Source organism: Phascolarctos cinereus, unplaced genomic scaffold (genome assembly GCF_003287225.1).
Source record: "Phascolarctos cinereus isolate Bilbo 61053 unplaced genomic scaffold, phaCin_HiC Scaffold_8;HRSCAF=390, whole genome shotgun sequence".
Classification (NCBI taxonomy): domain Eukaryota; kingdom Metazoa; phylum Chordata; class Mammalia; order Diprotodontia; family Phascolarctidae; genus Phascolarctos; species Phascolarctos cinereus.
This window is the reverse complement of record NW_027556291.1, coordinates 6,309,523-6,317,413: the sequence shown is the minus strand read 5'-3', so window position 1 is coordinate 6,317,413 and position 7,891 is coordinate 6,309,523. Positions and strand designations below refer to the sequence as shown.

At 42.4% G+C, this 7,891-nt stretch overlaps 1 long non-coding RNA gene across 1 annotated transcript in view; it reads right to left on the bottom strand.

Moving 5' to 3' along the window:
* Positions 1–284: 284 nt before the first annotated feature.
* LOC110203383 (uncharacterized) overlaps positions 285–7,891 on the bottom strand; it is a 258,087-nt gene continuing 250,480 nt past the window's right edge. The window contains exon 6 of the long non-coding RNA XR_013483560.1: positions 285–533. This is a non-coding gene — a long non-coding RNA (uncharacterized LOC110203383). The remainder of the gene's footprint in view (positions 534–7,891) is intronic.

Sequence of the window (7,891 nt, the reverse complement as noted above, 5' to 3'; positions counted from 1 at the left end):
AAATTGCAGGGAGGTGGTTTTCAGCTCAATGAAAGGCTGTTTTTTTCTCACAATGAGAGCTATTCCCCAAATGGAATGGACTGCCTTGGGAGGTAATGACTACCTGTCACTCAAGGCGTCCAGTCAGAGGCTGAATGACCAGAGGGGGTTCTCCAGTGGGATGGATGACTGGACCAAATGACCTCCAAGGTGTCTTTCAGCTCTGGGAAGGTTAGAACAAAATAAACTAAGAAGAAAATAAACAAAAGAGTAGCCACGAAATACTTACAAACACACAGAAGAGAGCAAAAGGCAGTTCAGGAGACTCACAGGTGATCAAGGAAGATTTGGCACTGTCGTGTTCAATCATACATCTGTAACCCTGTTTCTGCCCTGTGGGCTGCTTTGGAGGAGGTCAAGAAACACGATGTAGTTGGCTCTTGTACATGTCCGTGGCTGTGAGGGTTCTAGTCCATCATTCAAAAGTTTCTTTCGACTGTCTCTCTGATATCCTCCCTCCATAGACAATCTCTGAAATCTGTCTGCAAAGGTCTCTGCAATAAATTGAAGTAAGCCCCTTATTCAGGTATATAGCATTCTCTCAGCCAATCTAGAGCCACATCTCCCTCCACACTTGGCATAAGGAATTCCCTCCACAAAATCCTCTTTGGCTTGGGAGAAAGCAGGGTTACATTCAATGTAAAAAACAAATCAAGCCAAACACTTTTTTTTTTTGCTAGAAAATGGGGTTAAGTGACTTGCCAAGAGTCACACAGCTAGTGAGTGTTAACGTGTCTGGGGGCTGGATTTGAACTCAGGTCCTCCTGACTCCAGGGCGGGTGTTCTATCCACTTGAAGAGGGACAGGATCAAAGGAGAGAAGAGAATAAATGGGGAGGGGGGAGAGGGGAGGATAAAACGGAGGGGAATATCGTTAGTCTTTCACAACATGACTACACATGTATAACCTATATCAAATTGCTTGCCTTCTCAATAAGGGGAGTAGGGGGTGGGGAAGAGTAAGGGAGAGAATTTGGAACTCAAAGTTTTAAAAACAAATGTTAAAAATTGTTTTTATATGCAACTGGGAAATAAGATACACAGGCAAGTGGGTAGCAAAAACTACCTTACCCTACAGGAGAATAGAAAGGGAAGGGGATAAGAGAAGGGGTAGGTTGACAGAAGGGAGGGTAGATTGGGGGAAGGGGTAATCAGAATGGGACTCCATCTTGGGGTGGGAGGAGGAGAGAGATGGGAGAAAATTGGGAGCTCAACATCACGTGGAAGTGAATGCTGAAAACTAAAAATAAACAGATTTAAAAACAACAAGAACAAATCAAGCTCTGCAGAACAGAAAGACACAGCTTCATAGACAATCCCCTTTTTCTGTTTCTTTTTTGTATATGGAAATGCTCACGTTTGTGGATGTTTGTCAAATTTATAATTGAAAAAATTGAAAACTATTTCTGAATGTCTATTTCTTTAGGAAATTCTTTTAATTTGGAGTCAGAGTACCAGAGTTGAAATTACAATTCCATCACTTACTACTACGGTGATTCTCTCAATTAATTAATTAATTAATTTTTCGTTTTCAACATTCACTTCCACAAGATTTTGGGTTCCAAATTTTCTCCCCATCTCACCCATCCCCCACCCCAAGGAGGTGTGCATTCTGAATACCCCTTCCTCTAATCTGCCCTCCCTTCTATCTGCCCCCCTTTTATGTTCCTGTAGAGCAGGATAGATTTCAATACCCCATTGCCTATATATTTTATTTTCCAGCTGCATGTGAAAACAATTTTTAACATTTATTTTTAAAACTTTGGGTTACAATTTTTCTCCCTTCCTCCCTCCCCATCTACCCTCATTGAGAAGGCAAGCAACTTGATACAAGTTATACATGTGTAGTCATGCAAAAAACTTTCATAGTAGACATGTTGTGAAAAACTAACTATATTTCCCTTGATGCTATCCCACTCCTCCGTTTATTCTATTCTCTCTTTTGACCCTATACCTCCTCAGAATGGTTTGCTTCTGATTACCCCCTCTCCCAATCTGCCCACCTCTCTATCATACCTCTGCTCTCTTATCCCCTTCACTCCCTATTTTCCTATAGGGTAAGATGGATTTTCATATTCCATTGAGCATGTATGTTATTCCCTCCTTAAGCCAAATTCAATGAGAATAAGATTTACTCATTCCCTCTCATCTTCCCCTACTTCTCCTCCACTGTAAAAGCCTTTTCTGTTTTGCATGAGATAATTTACCTCATTCTAACTCTCCCTTTCTCCTTCTCCCAGTATAATCCTCTCTCACCCCTTAATTTTATTCTCCAGATATCACCTCTTCATCTTCAACTCACCCTGTGCCCTCTATCTATCTATCTATCTATCTGTCTGTCTGTCTGTCTGTCTGTCTGTCTATCTATCTATCTATCTATCTAACTATCCATATAATTTTTTCCCTCCAACTACTCCAATACTGACAAAGGTCTCATGAGTTACAAATATCATCTTTCCATGCAGGAATGTAAACAGTTCAATCTTAATAAGTCTCTTATGATTTCTCTTTCTTGTGTACCTCTTCATGCTTCCCTTGAGTCTTGTATTTGAAAGTCAAATTTTATATTCAGCTCTGGTCTTTTCATCAAAAATGCTTGAAAGTCCGCTATTTCACTGAATGCCAATTTTTTACCCTGAAAGATTATACTCAGTTTTGCTGGGTAGGTGATTCTTGGTTGTAATCCTATCTCCTTTGCCCTCTGGAATATCATATTCCAAGCCCTCTGGTCCCTTAATGAAGAAGCTTCTAAATCCTGTGTTATCCTGATTGTGTTTCCGCAATATTTGAATTGTTTCTTGTGGCTGCTTGCAATATTTTCTCCTTGACCTGGGAACTCTGGAATTTGGCTACAACATTCCTAGGAGTTTTCCTTTGAGGATTTCTTTCAGGAGGAGATTGGTGGATTCTTTCAATTTCTATTTCGCCCTCTGGTTCTAATATATCAGGGAAGTTTTCCTTGGTAATTTCTTGAAAGATGATGTCTAGGCTCTTTTTTTGATCATAGCTTTCAGATAGTCCAATAATTTTTAAATTCTCTCTCCTGTGTTCACATTAACAGGGATATTCCTTACCACAATGTAGGTAATGGTCCATTTCAGTCTGCCCATCCTGTACCACTGCAGTCTAGACCCTCCCCCAAAATGGACCACAAGAGCTCCACCCAACAAGCTAGGGGCACAATTTGAGTTCTCTCACCGCCCAGTGCAGCCCAACACCACGTGGCCAACCCATCTTCTCTGTTCAGACATCCATGTGATGACGTTCTTTGCACCACTTCTCCTGAGAAATTGTTTGCATATGGTTACAGCCAGCTCCACCCAATCCTCCCTGGCCTTTTGAGGTATCCTTAATGTCGATACTTTGGAGACTGTAGCATTCTATGTCTCACAACCAGACAAGAGCCACAGAACAACCCCATAAGTGTTTAATGCAACTTTTTTGAGTGATGTTACTGCGTAAAACACAGCCCCATATTTTAGCTACCATTAGCAAATTCCAGAAAAACTATTTGTCGAACCACAGAGTGATTAACTGAGAGGTCCAATGATAACTGACGAGGTCTCCTGATTAAAAAGTATGCTATAGACTTGAGATGCAGAATGGGCTTTGGAATCAGGAAGACCTGGGTATTCTTTCTTAACTGAGGGCAGCTGGGTAAGTGATTTTAGCCCTCAAAGCCTTAGAGGCCTCCTCTCTGGAGTGGCTGTGAGGATCAAATAAGACCACATCTGAAAAGTACTTTGCTGGCCTTCAAATTCTATATAAACATCGGCTATTATTTCAGAAAAAAAGAGTGAAAAACAACAACAAAAAAAGACCCCAAATCAAGGCCCTCGTCTGCCCTGAGGCTTTTGTGTTGTTAGAGCGTTCTGGGACTGGTTCTAATGAACTTGGAGGCAAATCAGAAAACCTCATTGATGGGAAAAGCAGTCAACCCAGCTCGGTGCTCGAACAAAGGCTGGGCCCGGGGATAGCGCTGAGCCTTAGGTCTAGGCTGAATTAAAAATTCTCACAGGCTGGGGAATGGAGAGAGTAAAGCAATTAGGGCTAGGATGTGGCAAGTAATTGCTCTTCTGTTTGGTCTTGCTGGCTTTCTCTTAACAACAGAATAGAATGTGTGTGTGTGTGTGTGTGTGTGTGTATTATATATATATATATATATATATATATATATATATATAATACACACACACACAGAGCGAGAGAGAGAGAGAGAGAGAGAGAGAGAGAGAGAGAGAGAGAGAGAGAGAGAGAGAGAGCGAGCGCTGAAGTCTGATTGGTAGGAAGTTTGGATTTCTAGCTTTGCCTATAAGGCAAAATGAATTCAAGAGATGTTACAACATTTAGATTCCTACAAAATCAAGAGAGTTGAAACCTCGAATTTCAATCTCACTTGGTGGGTAGAGCTCAGATTAGCACAAAATATCCTTTTTAGATAACACAAGGGAAAAAGGAGAAATTATGAGTAATTGGTTCCTTTCCCAAGTGCCCAAGGAACTGGGCTTTGACATTTGAGATTCTCTTACTTTCACCAGAAAAGCAAAGATGAGTGGCATTACCAAAATGTAAAAGTAAGAAACAAATCTATTCAATTCTGCTAAGACCTTCATTAAGATCTCATTCTGGGCCAGCCCCATTGAATTCACGCTGTGCCAGGAACGTGGTATACAAAGACAGAACCCCAATGGTCCCTTGCTCTTGGGGAGCTTACTTTCTACTGAGGGGACACAAAGTGTATGCAAATATATAAACTGGAAGTCATTTCCAGAGGAAGAGAGTGCTGATAACCAGCAAAGGGCTGGGCTGGAAGGGGCCATCCTAAATGCCTGGACTGGCCAGGATTGAACACAAATGCTTAGTAGAGAGTTCAAATCTAGGCAAGGAGATAATAAGAGAACAGAGCTGCCATGGATGAGTTCAAGCAACCCAGCTTGAATGAACAGTATCCTGATGCAGAGAAAGAACTAGCAGAATTGTTTGAAAGGTCTTGGAGAAAAGGAGAAGGGCTCCAAGACCAGACAAGAGTAAATTTTGCCCTGACTTTTTGAAAAGGAAAGAGGCTGAAGTTTACAAAATGTAGGCCAATGGGCTTGAGTTTCAGTTCCTGGCAAAATACAAGAACATATTATTAAAGGGATGGTTTGTGAACTTCTAGAAAGGGAAGCCATGATCCACAAGTGCTTCTTCAAAGGCAGGCAGATCCAGCCTACAAGAATGGCCTGTTAGGATGGGGTTACAAAGCTGGTAGGTAAGGAGAAGCACCTGGCTGCTCTGGGTCCTAGGCACGTGCACTGAGAGCAGCCCCTGGGAGCTGCTGCCTGTTCTCCTCCCTACCCCATCGCACTTTGGAGATCCTATATGAGCATCCTGGGGTAATTTGTATAACCTGTCCAGTTGCCCAGGGGCAACTAATTGGTCATTAGAAGCAGTTCTGAGGAATTTATAACTCCTAAATCTATCCTCCCCCAGAATACAAGGAGTTGAAATATTGAGGTCTAGGGGTGCTGGGACCCCAAAATTCAAGGGCAAGCAATGCAGGTCCAAGCCTTCTTTTAGCCAGAGACAAGGTTTATTAAAACACTGGTTGATTGGAGGCAAGATGGACCTTTTACACAGAAAGACTGGGAAGATCTGGATGTGATCAAGGAGTGACCAATAGCTTGGGTGACTGGGACTAATAGAGAAGGACCCGGAAGGGCCAGGTACCCCAAGCAAACACCAGAGACCTGGGCCACGTGGGAAAGTCCAGGGCCTTTTAGGGGTCCATCATTAGCACCCCATCAAAGCCTTTCAGTTAGGAAGTCGCTTCTAAAAATACTATCCTGTCTCTCCACACAGTTTTGAGACTGGGTGTCCCATAATTCATTTCTCTTTCTCACTGCCAATCAAAGAGTGTTGTGTTCTTCCAGGAGACTGTGAAACCCCAACCGGACAAACAGCACAGTGCTGCTTGGAATCTAAAGTAACCTAGAGAGTCCAGGTTGCTCACTGTCTGGAAGACAAATCATGTACTTTGTGTTTTTCTAATAAGCACCCCCAGCCTGTGGGCAATTGGAGTCCCTGAAAGTCCATGTAAATATATCCTTTTCATGTTGCTTGGATTTGATTTGAGAGCAGAGACTAATGTCCTGAGAATGTTTTGGAGACTGCAAATCAGGGTTTGACTTAACATTTCCATTTATGTTCGATAACCCTAATGCTAGTGATATAATTCTGTTTATCCACTGAGAATAAGAAAGAGCTACCTCTCCTTTGAACAGCCCTCCAAAACATTCACTGATTCTTCCTACTCTAACCTTTTAATTGCTTGGGGTTTAGTTAAAGAGTAACTCATTCTTACCAGCAGAACACAGAGGAAAGAATCCTAGATGAGGAAATCAGGGGAGCAGAGGTGGAGGTGTGCTGCTGCTGCTGCTGCTATTAGCTTCTATTTCCATAGTGCTTTAAGGTATGCCAAACGCTTACTCCCCAAAAACTCACTGAACCACCTCCCTTCTCCATGACTTTGCCTTGACTGCCCCCAACACCTGGAATGCCCCCTCTTTCCACATCCACCTCTTGGACTCCTCCTCTCCCTGAAAAGTTGGGCTCATGGGGCACCTCCTATGGTGCCTGTGAAAGAACCCTGGATTTGGAGCCTCAGGAGTGGAGAATAAATGCCTTTTCTGCCCCTTATCACTTGTGGGACCACAGGCAAATCAATCAACTTTCTTTTATATATATATATAAAAATTTATATATATATATATATATATATATAAATTTATTTATTTTTAGTTTTCAACATTCACTTCCACAAGTTTTTGAGTTCCAAATTTTCACCCCACCTCCCCCCTCCCCCACCCCAAGATGGCATGCATTCTGAATATCCCTTCCCCTTAGTCTGCCCTCTCTTCTATCTCCCCCCCCTTCTCTTATCCCCTTCCCCTTCTATTTTCCTGTAGGGCAGGATAGACTTCTGTACCCCATTTCATGTATTTCTTATTTCCCAGTTGCATATGAAAACTTTTTTTAAAACATGTGTTTTTAAAACTTGGGGTTCCAAATTTTCTCCCTCCCTCCCCACCCACCCTCATTGAAAAGGCAAGCAACTCAATATAGGTTATACATGTACAGTTATGCAAAAATCTTCCACAGTAGACATGTTGTGAAAAACTAACTCTATTTCCCTTAATCCTGTCCTGCCCCCTAATCAATCAACTTTCAAACTTAATTTCTGCAACTAGAAAGTGAAGCAATTGGCCCAGATAGCTTCTAAGGTCCTTCTAGCTGGAAATCTACGGTCCTGCACAAAGTCTCTGCTGATCCCCTCAGCACTCAGGGGTCTGATGAGGATGATGACAATGATAAGAAAAAGAAGAAGAATCTATAAGGGGAAACAGGGAAGGGAATAAGCATTTGTAGAGTGCCTACTAAGTGCTTTACAGAATGATCTCATTTGATCCTCACAAGAACCCTGGGAGCCAGGGGCTATTACTATCCCCATTTTCCAGTTGAGGAAACTGAGGCAGATAGAGGCTAAGTGACTTGCCTAGGGTACACAGTCAGCAAGTGTCTGAAGCTGGATTTGCACTCAAGTCTTCCTGACTCCAGATCCAGAGTCTCTATCCCCTGCACCACCTATATTTGCATTTCTTTGCCTACAGCCTATTCTGTGGCCCCAGTAGAAGGTAAACTCCTCCAGGTCAGGAATTATTTCCTTGTTCTTGCTGCATGCCCAATTCCTAGCACAGCATCTAGCAACAGAATGGGTGCTTATTAAATACAAATGGAATTGCACCGACCCTACAGAGCAAATATTGCAAATGTCCTTCCACATGAAGCCAGTCATTGGCCCTCTCTGGGCTTCA